The sequence below is a fragment of the Vigna unguiculata genome, chromosome 11 (assembly GCF_037176805.1).
Source record: "Vigna unguiculata cultivar grain cowpea cultivar isolate G323 ecotype 2 chromosome 11, ASM3717680v1, whole genome shotgun sequence".
In the NCBI taxonomy this organism is placed as follows: domain Eukaryota; kingdom Viridiplantae; phylum Streptophyta; class Magnoliopsida; order Fabales; family Fabaceae; genus Vigna; species Vigna unguiculata.
In genome coordinates this window covers 28,004,167-28,022,555 of record NC_140802.1, presented here as the reverse complement: position 1 = coordinate 28,022,555, position 18,389 = coordinate 28,004,167, and the positions used below count along the sequence as shown (strand labels likewise).

The 18,389-nt window shown below is 40.0% G+C and overlaps 1 pseudogene; it reads left to right on the top strand.

Annotated features, from left to right (window-relative positions):
* Positions 1-18,389, top strand: part of LOC146881694 (uncharacterized) — a 30,070-nt pseudogene that overhangs the window by 4,870 nt on the left and 6,811 nt on the right.

Here is an 18,389-nt window from a genome sequence, read left to right as displayed (position 1 = left end):
CTCCACCAATCAAGATTCCAAAGTTCAAGGGGAAGAATGACCCAAACCTCTACATAGAGTGGGAGCAAAAAGTGGACCAAATCTTCAACATTCATTTAGTTGGTGATCAAGAACAAGTAGATTTAGTAGTTTTAGAATTTGAAGATTATACCATGACATGGTGGCATCAATTGTGTATGGACAATATTAACCAAGAGCCACCCGCGGCCTCTTGGATGGACATTAAGACTTTGATGCGCGCTAGATTTGTTCCTTCCTACTATAGGAGGGAGACTCTTTTGAAGCTCCAAAGGCTTCAACAAGGGTCTATGTGTGTGAATGAATATTTTAAAATGATGGAGTCCATGATTCTCAAAGTAGGACTCCAATTTGAAAGTGAAGAAGAAAAGGTAGCTAGATTTGTGAGTGGTCTTAGAAGAGAAGTTCAAGATGTAGTTGAGTTATATGAGTATTCCACTCTTGACAAAATTTTACACTTGGCCTTAAAAGTTAAAAGTCAATTGAAAAAGAAACAAGAGGCCAAGAGGAATACTTCATACAATGAATACTACTCTAGAACTTGGAAAGGAAAAGAAAGAAAGGATGAGAAACCACCTTCCAAAGACCACCCACCTAGGACTAATTCGTCTAGAACCTCCCATGAAAGTGCAAACTCTTCTCAAAGTTCAAGAACTAGTTCCATCAAATGTTTTAAGTGTTTGGGCTATGGTCACATTGCTTCAAATTGCCCAACAAAGAGGAACATGATCTTGAACCCTAAAGGAGAGGTTGAAAGTGAACATTCTTCTCCCCCCTCCCCTAAAGGTTCTTCCTCCCACACTTCTTCCCAATCTTCAAGTGAGGATGAAATCAAACTTAATGAAGGAGGTTTGTTGGTGGTTAGGCGTATACTAGGCCAAGTGCCTAAAGAATTTGAAAATCAAAGAGAAAATATTTTTCACTCAAGGTGCCAAATCAACAACAAAACTTGCTCCCTCATAATTGATAGTGGAAGTTGTGTTAATGTGGCTAGCACAAGGGTTGTGGACAAGCTTGGCTTGAAAACCATCCCTCATGCCAAGCCCTATAAGCTTTCTTGGCTTAGTGAGGAAGGTGAGATTAAATAGGACAAACAAGTCCTTATTAACTTCTCCATTGGAAACTACAAAGATGAGGTATTATGTGACTTAGTGCCCATGGAAGCAACCCACATTTTATTAGGAAGGCCATGGCAATTTGATAGGAAAGCTTTTCATGATGGCCATGCCAACAAGTTTACATTTAGCTTCTAAGGCAAAAAGATCACATTACTACCTCTTTCACCAAGAGAAGTCAATGAGGACCAATTACAAATGATAAAGAAAAGAAAAGAAGAGAAGGCGCAAAAGAAGGCACAAAAGAAGGCGCAAGGGCATGCCAATGAGTCCAAGAAGAGCATGATCACCCTCAAAGGGGTGAAGAAGGTAATGCTTACCCAAAAACCCATCTTCCTAGCTTATCCTAGTGAATCTTCCCCCTCCTTCCAAAACCCTCACTCTAGATGTCCCTTATACTTGTCATTAGTCTTAGATTAGTTCAAAGATGTTTTTCAAGAACCTTCAAAGGGTCTCCCACCCCTAAGAGGTATAGAACACCAAATTGATTTCATACAAGGCTCATCTTTGCCTAATAGGCCAGCCTATAGGACTAGTCCCGAGGAGGCTAAGGAAATTCAAAAACAAGTGAATGAGTTGTTAGAAAAGGGGTGGGTGCAACATAGCATGAGTCCTTGTGCAATGCCCGTGATTCTTGTCCCCAAAAAGGATGGAACATAGAGAATGTGCATAGATTGTAGGGCTATCAACAACATAACCATCAAGTATAGGCATCCTATTCCTAGATTAGATAATTTGATTGATGAGTTACATGGTGCAACCATATTTTCCAAAATAGACTTGAAGAGTGGGTACAATCAAATTAGAATCAAAGAAGGTGATGAATGGAAAACCTCTTTCAAGACTAAGTTTGGATTATATGAGTGGTTAGTCATGCCTTTTGGCTTGACCAATGCACCTAGTACATTTATGAGACTCATGCACCATGTTCTTAGAGAGTTCTTAGGGAAGTTTGTTATGGTGTACTTTGATGACATTCTCATTTATAGTATGTCTCAAGATGACCACTTGCATCATTTAAGGAGTGTGTTAGAAACCTTAAGGAAGGCATCCTTATATGCTAACATGGAGAAATGTGTGTTTGGGATGGATCATGTGATCTTCCTAGGTTTCAAAATAAATCAACATGGGGTCCATGTGGACCAAGAAAAAGTGATGGCCATCAAGGATTGGCCTTCCCCAAAGAATGTAAGTGAGCTTAGGTCTTTCCATGGGTTAGCTAGTTTCTATAGGAGGTTTGTGCCAAACTTTAGCACCATAGCCGCCCCTCTCAATAAATTGGTCAAGAAAGGTGTGGCCTATAAGTGGAGCAAAGATCAAGAAAAGGCTTTTGAAACTTTAAAACAAAAATTGATCAATGCACCACTCTTAGCCCTCCCTAACTTCTCCAAAACTTTTGAAATTGAGTGTGATGCATCCAATGTAGGCATTGGGGTCGTGCTTCTCCAAGAAGAGCACCCCATAGCTTATTTTAGTGAGAAACTCAAGGGGAGTCACATCAACTACTCCACCTATGACAAAGAGCTTTATGCCCTTGTGAGAACTTTGCAAACTTGGAAACACTATCTTCTTTCAAAGGAGTTCGTGATACATAGTGACCATGAGTCACTCAAATTTTTGAAAAGCCAAGGCAAGTTAAACAAGAGACATGCTAGGTGGGTAGAGTTCTTAGAACAATTTCCATATGTGATCAAACATAAGCAAGGAAAGGCTAACATTGTGGCGGATGCCCTTTCAAGAAGGCATTCCCTCCTTTCCATTCTTGAAACTAAATTTCTTAGTTTTGATCATATTAAGGAATTGTATCCAAAGGATGTTGATTTCTCCCCCATTCTTAGTGAGTGCCACCAAGGGGCTTACAAAGACTTTTACCTTCTCAATCAATATCTTTTCAAAGGTAAGAGACTTTGCATTTCCCAAGGTTCCTTAAGAGCCTTACTCATTAGAGAGGCACGTGAGGAAGGATTAATGGGGCATTTTGGGCCAAACAAGACTTTGGAAGTCTTGAAAGAACACTTCTATTGGCCTCACATGAGGAAGCATGTAGATAGGCATTGCAAAGGTTGCATAGCATGCATGAAAACCAAGTCTAGAGTCCAACCCCATGGTCTTTACACCCCTTTGCCTATCCCTTCCAAGCCTTGGGTTGACATTTCTATGGATTTTATCTTAGGCCTCCCAAGGACCAAAAAAGGTAGGGATTCCATTTTTGTAGTGGTGGATAGGTTCTCTAAGATGGCCCATTTCATTCCTTGCCATAAGATTGATGATGCAACTTATATTGCAAATCTTTTCTTCAAGGAAGTGGTAAAACTACATGGCCTACCTAGGTCCATTGTAAGTGATAGGGACTCCAAGTTCCTAAGCCATTTTTGGAGAACCTTGTGGGGTAAACTTGGCACCAAGCTTCTTTTCTCCACCACTTGTCATCCCCAAAGTGATGGCCAAACCGAGGTGGTTAATAGAACCCTAGGGCAAATGCTAAGATGTATGATAGTGCAAAACATTAGAGAGTGGGAGGAACTTCTTCCCCGCATAGAGTTTGCCTACAATAGGGTTGTGCATTCCACTACTTCTCATTCCCCTTTTGAGGTTGTGTATGGGTTCAATCCCCTAACTCCCTTAGACCTCCTTCCCCTACCCACTCATGAGGCATGGACTTGCCAAGATGGTGAAGCCAAAGCCAAGTACATCCAAGACTTGCATTCACAAGTCAAGGAAACCATTGAGAGGAGAGTTAAGAAACAACAAGAGGATGGTAAGAAGGGAAGAATGGAAGTCATCTTCCAATAGGGAGATTGGGTTTGGCTTCACTTGAGAAAGGAGAGATTCCCTACTCAAAGGAAGTCTAAGCTCCTCCCTAGAGGGGATGGCCCCTTTCAAGTCATTAGGAGAATTAACAACAATGCTTATGAGTTAGACTTACCCCCAAGCTACAACATAAGTAACTCATTTAATGTTTGTGAACTCCTATTTAAAGGGCGCCCCTTGTCTTGATAAAAGGGTTGATCATTTTGTTATAAACTTTGTGCATTCAACCACCAATTTTTGTGAGCTCTCCTTCCTAGAAGTGAACTCACCTTTGTCTTATCTTGCTTGCAAGTGGCGGCACCATTAATCATCTCTAGGGCTTGGTTGGCTTAGATCCCCCCCTCTGAGTGACGTGCTTCTTCCATTCTTCATCTTCTATGCTTTCCATTTTTGTTGTTTCTTCTTTCATTTTGCTCTTTAGTGTTGTTATTGCCGTGTGTGTTTAAGCTTGAATCCAACTCTCTTCTTCCTTTCATGAGCTTGAGAAATGAACCTTCACATCTACATAGCATGCCATCTTAATGTCCAGTGGGAATTTTCAAAAAGCTTTCTTAAACAACTTCACCATATTCATAACTCTAAAAGGAAACAAGATAATCCTTCATCATTTGGTATCTAGAGCTTTGGTTGTCCTTGAATATGGTGTTTTCATGTTCTAACCTTGTCTTGTGTAGCTATCTTTGAATGGTCCACATAAAAATAGTGCTGGCAGCAACGTGTGTGTTTTTCAAAAACATACTGCAGCTAGCTTAGTGGTCCAAAAGTAACGTTCTTTATATCAAACGAAAGCTCTGAGTCTAGTTTCCAACAAAAAAAGAATTAACGCATTTGGAATTCTGTGGAGAGAGTTATGATCAAATGAGTGAGCAAAGGTCAGAGTTGCCGAGAATACGAAAAACAACGTTTTCAGGTTATGTTGTGGCAATTTTGGCTTCGGTTTTGTGACTCTTTTGCTCCTAAATGTGGTTGGATAACATGTCTTTGGATGCTTGAGTCTCTTGTCATATGCTTCTTTGAGTTTTCTTGTTCTTGTTTCTAAGTATTTGAGCTATTGCATGAGATCTATGCCTTTTGTTGTTATATGCTCCTTGAAATTGATTTTGACCTAATTTTTTTGGGAACTAAGTGTTTAAGACACCCTAAAATATCCTTCTCATCATCTTAAGTACCTAGTTTTGAAAAGAAAAATTATTTTCATGACCAAAAACAGTTTAGAGCTAATGTGTTGCTTGGTGAATCCATTTGGCCATTTTTACTAGGTGTTATGCTACCAAATTTTATACTTGGATTTTGGGTGATATTGGCAAATTAGTTCCATGCTTTAACTTGGTTATGATCTTTCTTGGTGTATGCATAATTTGAGGTATAATCTTGGCTTGTTTAAATGCTTTCCATAGAGTCTTTGAAAGTGCTTTTCGTTGCTTTAGTCTTGTTCAAGTTTTGTCTTTAAAAACAAGTTTCCTTAGAAGTTAAACTTTCTTGTTTTTTGAGCTTTGCTTGCTTGTCTTTAGGTAATCTTTGTTTTGTCTTAGTAGTTTTCTTTTCCTTGTCTTCCTCGAGTGTTGTGGCCGAGCCACTTGTTTGAGCTTTGAAAAGGTTTTCATCTCTTTAAATGTATTTTCACTTGTTTGAAAGGTTTTTGAGTACGAGCCTTGCTTGTGTGCTTTGAAAGTGTGATAAAAAACACTTGGGTGCTTGAGAAGACCACACTTGGTCTCGGGTTTGGAATTTTTTGTTAGCTAACCTCTTCATTGTCTCGGTTTTTGGTGAGTATTTGGTGTAGGAACATGAATATGGATCCAATCTTGGAGGTAGAAGAAGAGGAGGAGTCGGTCTCACCTTATTCCCCTCCCATGGTGACTCCTATGGCCTAAGAAAGTGAACAAATGACCCTTGCCAACATCTTACATGAGATGGAAGTGAGTAGGAGAGAAACTTTTGACCAATTGAGGGCGGATAGGAGGAAAAGTTAGATCTTCCTACAAGAGCACATCCAAAGACTTGAGCTTAGGGAAGATGAGAGGAGAAGGAGGAGGTCCTCTTCCGAGGACTCTAGCCATGGTGGAAGAAGAAGAAGGCACGACTATGATGGTGGTGGAAGGCGCAATCAACTCCCACAAAGACAACCTCCACCAATCAAGATTCCAAAGTTCAAGGGGAAGAATGACCCAAACCTCTACATAGAGTGGGAGCAAAAAGTGGACCAAATCTTCAACATTCATTTAGTTGGTGATCAAGAACAAGTAGATTTAGTAGTTTTAGAATTTGAAGATTATACCATGACATGGTGGCATCAATTGTGTATGGACAATATTAACCAAGAGCCACCCGCGGCCTCTTGGATGGACATTAAGACTTTGATGCGCGCTAGATTTGTTCCTTCCTACTATAGGAGGGAGACTCTTTTGAAGCTCCAAAGGCTTCAACAAGGGTCTATGTGTGTGAATGAATATTTTAAAATGATGGAGTCCATGATTCTCAAAGTAGGACTCCAATTTGAAAGTGAAGAAGAAAAGGTAGCTAGATTTGTGAGTGGTCTTAGAAGAGAAGTTCAAGATGTAGTTGAGTTATATGAGTATTCCACTCTTGACAAAATTTTACACTTGGCCTTAAAAGTTAAAAGTCAATTGAAAAAGAAACAAGAGGCCAAGAGGAATACTTCATACAATGAATACTACTCTAGAACTTGGAAAGGAAAAGAAAGAAAGGATGAGAAACCACCTTCCAAAGACCACCCACCTAGGACTAATTCGTCTAGAACCTCCCATGAAAGTGCAAACTCTTCTCAAAGTTCAAGAACTAGTTCCATCAAATGTTTTAAGTGTTTGGGCTATGGTCACATTGCTTCAAATTGCCCAACAAAGAGGAACATGATCTTGAACCCTAAAGGAGAGGTTGAAAGTGAACATTCTTCTCCCCCCTCCCCTAAAGGTTCTTCCTCCCACACTTCTTCCCAATCTTCAAGTGAGGATGAAATCAAACTTAATGAAGGAGGTTTGTTGGTGGTTAGGCGTATACTAGGCCAAGTGCCTAAAGAATTTGAAAATCAAAGAGAAAATATTTTTCACTCAAGGTGCCAAATCAACAACAAAACTTGCTCCCTCATAATTGATAGTGGAAGTTGTGTTAATGTGGCTAGCACAAGGGTTGTGGACAAGCTTGGCTTGAAAACCATCCCTCATGCCAAGCCCTATAAGCTTTCTTGGCTTAGTGAGGAAGGTGAGATTAAATAGGACAAACAAGTCCTTATTAACTTCTCCATTGGAAACTACAAAGATGAGGTATTATGTGACTTAGTGCCCATGGAAGCAACCCACATTTTATTAGGAAGGCCATGGCAATTTGATAGGAAAGCTTTTCATGATGGCCATGCCAACAAGTTTACATTTAGCTTCTAAGGCAAAAAGATCACATTACTACCTCTTTCACCAAGAGAAGTCAATGAGGACCAATTACAAATGATAAAGAAAAGAAAAGAAGAGAAGGCGCAAAAGAAGGCACAAAAGAAGGCGCAAGGGCATGGCAATGAGTCCAAGAAGAGCATGATCACCCTCAAAGGGGTGAAGAAGGTAATGCTTGCCCAAAAACCCATCTTCCTAGCTTATCCTAGTGAATCTTCCCCCTCCTTCCAAAACCCTCACTCTAGATGTCCCTTATACTTGTCATTAGTCTTAGATTAGTTCAAAGATGTTTTTCAAGAACCTTCAAAGGGTCTCCCACCCCTAAGAGGTATAGAACACCAAATTGATTTCATACAAGGCTCATCTTTGCCTAATAGGCCAGCCTATAGGACTAGTCCCGAGGAGGCTAAGGAAATTCAAAAACAAGTGAATGAGTTGTTAGAAAAGGGGTGGGTGCAACATAGCATGAGTCCTTGTGCAATGCCCGTGATTCTTGTCCCCAAAAAGGATGGAACATAGAGAATGTGCATAGATTGTAGGGCTATCAACAACATAACCATCAAGTATAGGCATCCTATTCCTAGATTAGATAATTTGATTGATGAGTTACATGGTGCAACCATATTTTCCAAAATAGACTTGAAGAGTGGGTACAATCAAATTAGAATCAAAGAAGGTGATGAATGGAAAACCTCTTTCAAGACTAAGTTTGGATTATATGAGTGGTTAGTCATGCCTTTTGGCTTGACCAATGCACCTAGTACATTTATGAGACTCATGCACCATGTTCTTAGAGAGTTCTTAGGGAAGTTTGTTATGGTGTACTTTGATGACATTCTCATTTATAGTATGTCTCAAGATGACCACTTGCATCATTTAAGGAGTGTGTTAGAAACCTTAAGGAAGGCATCCTTGTATGCTAACATGGAGAAATGTGTGTTTGGGATGGATCATGTGATCTTCCTAGGTTTCAAAATAAATCAACATGGGGTCCATGTGGACCAAGAAAAAGTGATGGCCATCAAGGATTGGCCTCCCCCAAAGAATGTAAGTGAGCTTAGGTCTTTCCATGGGTTAGCTAGTTTCTATAGGAGGTTTGTGCCAAACTTTAGCACCATAGCCGCCCCTCTCAATAAATTGGTCAAGAAAGGTGTGGCCTATAAGTGGAGCAAAGATCAAGAAAAGGCTTTTGAAACTTTAAAACAAAAATTGATCAATGCACCACTCTTAGCCCTCCCTAACTTCTCCAAAACTTTTGAAATTGAGTGTGATGCATCCAATGTAGGCATTGGGGTCGTGCTTCTCCAAGAAGAGCACCCCATAGCTTATTTTAGTGAGAAACTCAAGGGGAGTCACATCAACTACTCCACCTATGACAAAGAGCTTTATGCCCTTGTGAGAACTTTGCAAACTTGGAAACACTATCTTCTTTCAAAGGAGTTCGTGATACATAGTGACCATGAGTCACTCAAATTTTTGAAAAGCCAAGGCAAGTTAAACAAGAGACATGCTAGGTGGGTAGAGTTCTTAGAACAATTTCCATATGTGATCAAACATAAGCAAGGAAAGGCTAACATTGTGGCGGATGCCCTTTCAAGAAGGCATTCCCTCCTTTCCATTCTTGAAACTAAATTTCTTAGTTTTGATCATATTAAGGAATTGTATCCAAAGGATGTTGATTTCTCCCCCATTCTTAGTGAGTGCCACCAAGGGGCTTACAAAGACTTTTACCTTCTCAATCAATATCTTTTCAAAGGTAAGAGACTTTGCATTTCCCAAGGTTCCTTAAGAGCCTTACTCATTAGAGAGGCACGTGAGGAAGGATTAATGGGGCATTTTGGGCCAAACAAGACTTTGGAAGTCTTGAAAGAACACTTCTATTGGCCTCACATGAGGAAGCATGTAGATAGGCATTGCAAAGGTTGCATAGCATGCATGAAAACCAAGTCTAGAGTCCAACCCCATGGTCTTTACACCCCTTTGCCTATCCCTTCCAAGCCTTGGGTTGACATTTCTATGGATTTTATCTTAGGCCTCCCAAGGACCAAAAAAGGTAGGGATTCCATTTTTGTAGTGGTGGATAGGTTCTCTAAGATGGCCCATTTCATTCCTTGCCATAAGATTGATGATGCAACTTATATTGCAAATCTTTTCTTCAAGGAAGTGGTAAAACTACATGGCCTACCTAGGTCCATTGTAAGTGATAGGGACTCCAAGTTCCTAAGCCATTTTTGGAGAACCTTGTGGGGTAAACTTGGCACCAAGCTTCTTTTCTCCACCACTTGTCATCCCCAAAGTGATGGCCAAACCGAGGTGGTTAATAGAACCCTAGGGCAAATGCTAAGATGTATGATAGTGCAAAACATTAGAGAGTGGGAGGAACTTCTTCCCCGCATAGAGTTTGCCTACAATAGGGTTGTGCATTCCACTACTTCTCATTCCCCTTTTGAGGTTGTGTATGGGTTCAATCCCCTAACTCCCTTAGACCTCCTTCCCCTACCCACTCATGAGGCATGGACTTGCCAAGATGGTGAAGCCAAAGCCAAGTACATCCAAGACTTGCATTCACAAGTCAAGGAAACCATTGAGAGGAGAGTTAAGAAACAACAAGAGGATGGTAAGAAGGGAAGAATGGAAGTCATCTTCCAATAGGGAGATTGGGTTTGGCTTCACTTGAGAAAGGAGAGATTCCCTACTCAAAGGAAGTCTAAGCTCCTCCCTAGAGGGGATGGCCCCTTTCAAGTCATTAGGAGAATTAACAACAATGCTTATGAGTTAGACTTACCCCCAAGCTACAACATAAGTAACTCATTTAATGTTTGTGAACTCCTATTTAAAGGGCGCCCCTTGTCTTGATAAAAGGGTTGATCATTTTGTTATAAACTTTGTGCATTCAACCACCAATTTTTGTGAGCTCTCCTTCCTAGAAGTGAACTCACCTTTGTCTTATCTTGCTTGCAAGTGGCGGCACCATTAATCATCTCTAGGGCTTGGTTGGCTTAGATCCCCCCCTCTGAGTGACGTGCTTCTTCCATTCTTCATCTTCTATGCTTTCCATTTTTGTTGTTTCTTCTTTCATTTTGCTCTTTAGTGTTGTTATTGCCGTGTGTGTTTAAGCTTGAATCCAACTCTCTTCTTCCTTTCATGAGCTTGAGAAATGAACCTTCACATCTACATAGCATGCCATCTTAATGTCCAGTGGGAATTTTCAAAAAGCTTTCTTAAACAACTTCACCATATTCATAACTCTAAAAGGAAACAAGATAATCCTTCATCATTTGGTATCTAGAGCTTTGGTTGTCCTTGAATATGGTGTTTTCATGTTCTAACCTTGTCTTGTGTAGCTATCTTTGAATGGTCCACATAAAAATAGTGCTGGCAGCAACGTGTGTGTTTTTCAAAAACATACTGCAGCTAGCTTAGTGGTCCAAAAGTAACGTTCTTTATATCAAACGAAAGCTCTGAGTCTAGTTTCCAACAAAAAAAGAATTAACGCATTTGGAATTCTGTGGAGAGAGTTATGATCAAATGAGTGAGCAAAGGTCAGAGTTGCCGAGAATACGAAAAACAACGTTTTCAGGTTATGTTGTGGCAATTTTGGCTTCGGTTTTGTGACTCTTTTGCTCCTAAATGTGGTTGGATAACATGTCTTTGGATGCTTGAGTCTCTTGTCATATGCTTCTTTGAGTTTTCTTGTTCTTGTTTCTAAGTATTTGAGCTATTGCATGAGATCTATGCCTTTTGTTGTTATATGCTCCTTGAAATTGATTTTGACCTAATTTTTTTGGGAACTAAGTGTTTAAGACACCCTAAAATATCCTTCTCATCATCTTAAGTACCTAGTTTTGAAAAGAAAAATTATTTTCATGACCAAAAACAGTTTAGAGCTAATGTGTTGCTTGGTGAATCCATTTGGCCATTTTTACTAGGTGTTATGCTACCAAATTTTATACTTGGATTTTGGGTGATATTGGCAAATTAGTTCCATGCTTTAACTTGGTTATGATCTTTCTTGGTGTATGCATAATTTGAGGTATAATCTTGGCTTGTTTAAATGCTTTCCATAGAGTCTTTGAAAGTGCTTTTCGTTGCTTTAGTCTTGTTCAAGTTTTGTCTTTAAAAACAAGTTTCCTTAGAAGTTAAACTTTCTTGTTTTTTGAGCTTTGCTTGCTTGTCTTTAGGTAATCTTTGTTTTGTCTTAGTAGTTTTCTTTTCCTTGTCTTCCTCAAGTGTTGTGGCCGAGCCACTTGTTTGAGCTTTGAAAAGGTTTTCATCTCTTTAAATGTATTTTCACTTGTTTGAAAGGTTTTTGAGTACGAGCCTTGCTTGTGTGCTTTGAAAGTGTGATAAAAAACACTTGGGTGCTTGAGAAGACCACACTTGGTCTCGGGTTTGGAATTTTTTGTTAGCTAACCTCTTCATTGTCTCGGTTTTTGGTGAGTATTTGGTGTAGGAACATGAATATGGATCCAATCTTGGAGGTAGAAGAAGAGGAGGAGTCGGTCTCACCTTATTCCCCTCCCATGGTGACTCCTATGGCCTAAGAAAGTGAACAAATGACCCTTGCCAACATCTTACATGAGATGGAAGTGAGTAGGAGAGAAACTTTTGACCAATTGAGGGCGGATAGGAGGAAAAGTTAGATCTTCCTACAAGAGCACATCCAAAGACTTGAGCTTAGGGAAGATGAGAGGAGAAGGAGGAGGTCCTCTTCCGAGGACTCTAGCCATGGTGGAAGAAGAAGAAGGCACGACTATGATGGTGGTGGAAGGCGCAATCAACTCCCACAAAGACAACCTCCACCAATCAAGATTCCAAAGTTCAAGGGGAAGAATGACCCAAACCTCTACATAGAGTGGGAGCAAAAAGTGGACCAAATCTTCAACATTCATTTAGTTGGTGATCAAGAACAAGTAGATTTAGTAGTTTTAGAATTTGAAGATTATACCATGACATGGTGGCATCAATTGTGTATGGACAATATTAACCAAGAGCCACCCACGGCCTCTTGGATGGACATTAAGACTTTGATGCGCGCTAGATTTGTTCCTTCCTACTATAGGAGGGAGACTCTTTTGAAGCTCCAAAGGCTTCAACAAGGGTCTATGTGTGTGAATGAATATTTTAAAATGATGGAGTCCATGATTCTCAAAGTAGGACTCCAATTTGAAAGTGAAGAAGAAAAGGTAGCTAGATTTGTGAGTGGTCTTAGAAGAGAAGTTCAAGATGTAGTTGAGTTATATGAGTATTCCACTCTTGACAAAATTTTACACTTGGCCTTAAAAGTTAAAAGTCAATTGAAAAAGAAACAAGAGGCCAAGAGGAATACTTCATACAATGAATACTACTCTAGAACTTGGAAAGGAAAAGAAAGAAAGGATGAGAAACCACCTTCCAAAGACCACCCACCTAGGACTAATTCGTCTAGAACCTCCCATGAAAGTGCAAACTCTTCTCAAAGTTCAAGAACTAGTTCCATCAAATGTTTTAAGTGTTTGGGCTATGGTCACATTGCTTCAAATTGCCCAACAAAGAGGAACATGATCTTGAACCCTAAAGGAGAGGTTGAAAGTGAACATTCTTCTCCCCCCTCCCCTAAAGGTTCTTCCTCCCACACTTCTTCCCAATCTTCAAGTGAGGATGAAATCAAACTTAATGAAGGAGGTTTGTTGGTGGTTAGGCGTATACTAGGCCAAGTGCCTAAAGAATTTGAAAATCAAAGAGAAAATATTTTTCACTCAAGGTGCCAAATCAACAACAAAACTTGCTCCCTCATAATTGATAGTGGAAGTTGTGTTAATGTGGCTAGCACAAGGGTTGTGGACAAGCTTGGCTTGAAAACCATCCCTCATGCCAAGCCCTATAAGCTTTCTTGGCTTAGTGAGGAAGGTGAGATTAAATAGGACAAACAAGTCCTTATTAACTTCTCCATTGGAAACTACAAAGATGAGGTATTATGTGACTTAGTGCCCATGGAAGCAACCCACATTTTATTAGGAAGGCCATGGCAATTTGATAGGAAAGCTTTTCATGATGGCCATGCCAACAAGTTTACATTTAGCTTCTAAGGCAAAAAGATCACATTACTACCTCTTTCACCAAGAGAAGTCAATGAGGACCAATTACAAATGATAAAGAAAAGAAAAGAAGAGAAGGCGCAAAAGAAGGCACAAAAGAAGGCGCAAGGGCATGGCAATGAGTCCAAGAAGAGCATGATCACCCTCAAAGGGGTGAAGAAGGTAATGCTTGCCCAAAAACCCATCTTCCTAGCTTATCCTAGTGAATCTTCCCCCTCCTTCCAAAACCCTCACTCTAGATGTCCCTTATACTTGTCATTAGTCTTAGATTAGTTCAAAGATGTTTTTCAAGAACCTTCAAAGGGTCTCCCACCCCTAAGAGGTATAGAACACCAAATTGATTTCATACAAGGCTCATCTTTGCCTAATAGGCCAGCCTATAGGACTAGTCCCGAGGAGGCTAAGGAAATTCAAAAACAAGTGAATGAGTTGTTAGAAAAGGGGTGGGTGCAACATAGCATGAGTCCTTGTGCAATGCCTGTGATTCTTGTCCCCAAAAAGGATGGAACATAGAGAATGTGCATAGATTGTAGGGCTATCAACAACATAACCATCAAGTATAGGCATCTTATTCCTAGATTAGATAATTTGATTGATGAGTTACATGGTGCAACCATATTTTCCAAAATAGACTTGAAGAGTGGGTACAATCAAATTAGAATCAAAGAAGGTGATGAATGGAAAACCTCTTTCAAGACTAAGTTTGGATTATATGAGTGGTTAGTCATGCCTTTTGGCTTGACCAATGCACCTAGTACATTTATGAGACTCATGCACCATGTTCTTAGAGAGTTCTTAGGGAAGTTTGTTATGGTGTACTTTGATGACATTCTCATTTATAGTATGTCTCAAGATGACCACTTGCATCATTTAAGGAGTGTGTTAGAAACCTTAAGGAAGGCATCCTTGTATGCTAACATGGAGAAATGTGTGTTTGGGATGGATCATGTGATCTTCCTAGGTTTCAAAATAAATCAACATGGGGTCCATGTGGACCAAGAAAAAGTGATGGCCATCAAGGATTGGCCTCCCCCAAAGAATGTAAGTGAGCTTAGGTCTTTCCATGGGTTAGCTAGTTTCTATAGGAGGTTTGTGCCAAACTTTAGCACCATAGCCGCCCCTCTCAATAAATTGGTCAAGAAAGGTGTGGCCTATAAGTGGAGCAAAGATCAAGAAAAGGCTTTTGAAACTTTAAAACAAAAATTGATCAATGCACCACTCTTAGCCCTCCCTAACTTCTCCAAAACTTTTGAAATTGAGTGTGATGCATCCAATGTAGGCATTGGGGTCGTGCTTCTCCAAGAAGAGCACCCCATAGCTTATTTTAGTGAGAAACTCAAGGGGAGTCACATCAACTACTCCACCTATGACAAAGAGCTTTATGCCCTTGTGAGAACTTTGCAAACTTGGAAACACTATCTTCTTTCAAAGGAGTTCGTGATACATAGTGACCATGAGTCACTCAAATTTTTGAAAAGCCAAGGCAAGTTAAACAAGAGACATGCTAGGTGGGTAGAGTTCTTAGAACAATTTCCATATGTGATCAAACATAAGCAAGGAAAGGCTAACATTGTGGCGGATGCCCTTTCAAGAAGGCATTCCCTCCTTTCCATTCTTGAAACTAAATTTCTTAGTTTTGATCATATTAAGGAATTGTATCCAAAGGATGTTGATTTCTCCCCCATTCTTAGTGAGTGCCACCAAGGGGCTTACAAAGACTTTTACCTTCTCAATCAATATCTTTTCAAAGGTAAGAGACTTTGCATTTCCCAAGGTTCCTTAAGAGCCTTACTCATTAGAGAGGCACGTGAGGAAGGATTAATGGGGCATTTTGGGCCAAACAAGACTTTGGAAGTCTTGAAAGAACACTTCTATTGGCCTCACATGAGGAAGCATGTAGATAGGCATTGCAAAGGTTGCATAGCATGCATGAAAACCAAGTCTAGAGTCCAACCCCATGGTCTTTACACCCCTTTGCCTATCCCTTCCAAGCCTTGGGTTGACATTTCTATGGATTTTATCTTAGGCCTCCCAAGGACCAAAAAAGGTAGGGATTCCATTTTTGTAGTGGTGGATAGGTTCTCTAAGATGGCCCATTTCATTCCTTGCCATAAGATTGATGATGCAACTTATATTGCAAATCTTTTCTTCAAGGAAGTGGTAAAACTACATGGCCTACCTAGGTCCATTGTAAGTGATAGGGACTCCAAGTTCCTAAGCCATTTTTGGAGAACCTTGTGGGGTAAACTTGGCACCAAGCTTCTTTTCTCCACCACTTGTCATCCCCAAAGTGATGGCCAAACCGAGGTGGTTAATAGAACCCTAGGGCAAATGCTAAGATGTATGATAGTGCAAAACATTAGAGAGTGGGAGGAACTTCTTCCCCGCATAGAGTTTGCCTACAATAGGGTTGTGCATTCCACTACTTCTCATTCCCCTTTTGAGGTTGTGTATGGGTTCAATCCCCTAACTCCCTTAGACCTCCTTCCCCTACCCACTCATGAGGCATGGACTTGCCAAGATGGTGAAGCCAAAGCCAAGTACATCCAAGACTTGCATTCACAAGTCAAGGAAACCATTGAGAGGAGAGTTAAGAAACAACAAGAGGATGGTAAGAAGGGAAGAATGGAAGTCATCTTCCAATAGGGAGATTGGGTTTGGCTTCACTTGAGAAAGGAGAGATTCCCTACTCAAAGGAAGTCTAAGCTCCTCCCTAGAGGGGATGGCCCCTTTCAAGTCATTAGGAGAATTAACAACAATGCTTATGAGTTAGACTTACCCCCAAGCTACAACATAAGTAACTCATTTAATGTTTGTGAACTCCTATTTAAAGGGCGCCCCTTGTCTTGATAAAAGGGTTGATCATTTTGTTATAAACTTTGTGCATTCAACCACCAATTTTTGTGAGCTCTCCTTCCTAGAAGTGAACTCACCTTTGTCTTATCTTGCTTGCAAGTGGCGGCACCATTAATCATCTCTAGGGCTTGGTTGGCTTAGATCCCCCCCTCTGAGTGACGTGCTTCTTCCATTCTTCATCTTCTATGCTTTCCATTTTTGTTGTTTCTTCTTTCATTTTGCTCTTTAGTGTTGTTATTGCCGTGTGTGTTTAAGCTTGAATCCAACTCTCTTCTTCCTTTCATGAGCTTGAGAAATGAACCTTCACATCTACATAGCATGCCATCTTAATGTCCAGTGGGAATTTTCAAAAAGCTTTCTTAAACAACTTCACCATATTCATAACTCTAAAAGGAAACAAGATAATCCTTCATCATTTGGTATCTAGAGCTTTGGTTGTCCTTGAATATGGTGTTTTCATGTTCTAACCTTGTCTTGTGTAGCTATCTTTGAATGGTCCACATAAAAATAGTGCTGGCAGCAACGTGTGTGTTTTTCAAAAACATACTGCAGCTAGCTTAGTGGTCCAAAAGTAACGTTCTTTATATCAAACGAAAGCTCTGAGTCTAGTTTCCAACAAAAAAAGAATTAACGCATTTGGAATTCTGTGGAGAGAGTTATGATCAAATGAGTGAGCAAAGGTCAGAGTTGCCGAGAATACGAAAAACAACGTTTTCAGGTTATGTTGTGGCAATTTTGGCTTCGGTTTTGTGACTCTTTTGCTCCTAAATGTGGTTGGATAACATGTCTTTGGATGCTTGAGTCTCTTGTCATATGCTTCTTTGAGTTTTCTTGTTCTTGTTTCTAAGTATTTGAGCTATTGCATGAGATCTATGCCTTTTGTTGTTATATGCTCCTTGAAATTGATTTTGACCTAATTTTTTTGGGAACTAAGTGTTTAAGACACCCTAAAATATCCTTCTCATCATCTTAAGTACCTAGTTTTGAAAAGAAAAATTATTTTCATGACCAAAAACAGTTTAGAGCTAATGTGTTGCTTGGTGAATCCATTTGGCCATTTTTACTAGGTGTTATGCTACCAAATTTTATACTTGGATTTTGGGTGATATTGGCAAATTAGTTCCATGCTTTAACTTGGTTATGATCTTTCTTGGTGTATGCATAATTTGAGGTATAATCTTGGCTTGTTTAAATGCTTTCCATAGAGTCTTTGAAAGTGCTTTTCGTTGCTTTAGTCTTGTTCAAGTTTTGTCTTTAAAAACAAGTTTCCTTAGAAGTTAAACTTTCTTGTTTTTTGAGCTTTGCTTGCTTGTCTTTAGGTAATCTTTGTTTTGTCTTAGTAGTTTTCTTTTCCTTGTCTTCCTCAAGTGTTGTGGCCGAGCCACTTGTTTGAGCTTTGAAAAGGTTTTCATCTCTTTAAATGTATTTTCACTTGTTTGAAAGGTTTTTGAGTACGAGCCTTGCTTGTGTGCTTTGAAAGTGTGATAAAAAACACTTGGGTGCTTGAGAAGACCACACTTGGTCTCGGGTTTGGAATTTTTTGTTAGCTAACCTCTTCATTGTCTCGGTTTTTGGTGAGTATTTGGTGTAGGAACATGAATATGGATCCAATCTTGGAGGTAGAAGAAGAGGAGGAGTCGGTCTCACCTTATTCCCCTCCCATGGTGACTCCTATGGCCTAAGAAAGTGAACAAATGACCCTTGCCAACATCTTACATGAGATGGAAGTGAGTAGGAGAGAAACTTTTGACCAATTGAGGGCGGATAGGAGGAAAAGTTAGATCTTCCTACAAGAGCACATCCAAAGACTTGAGCTTAGGGAAGATGAGAGGAGAAGGAGGAGGTCCTCTTCCGAGGACTCTAGCCATGGTGGAAGAAGAAGAAGGCACGACTATGATGGTGGTGGAAGGCGCAATCAACTCCCACAAAGACAACCTCCACCAATCAAGATTCCAAAGTTCAAGGGGAAGAATGACCCAAACCTCTACATAGAGTGGGAGCAAAAAGTGGACCAAATCTTCAACATTCATTTAGTTGGTGATCAAGAACAAGTAGATTTAGTAGTTTTAGAATTTGAAGATTATACCATGACATGGTGGCATCAATTGTGT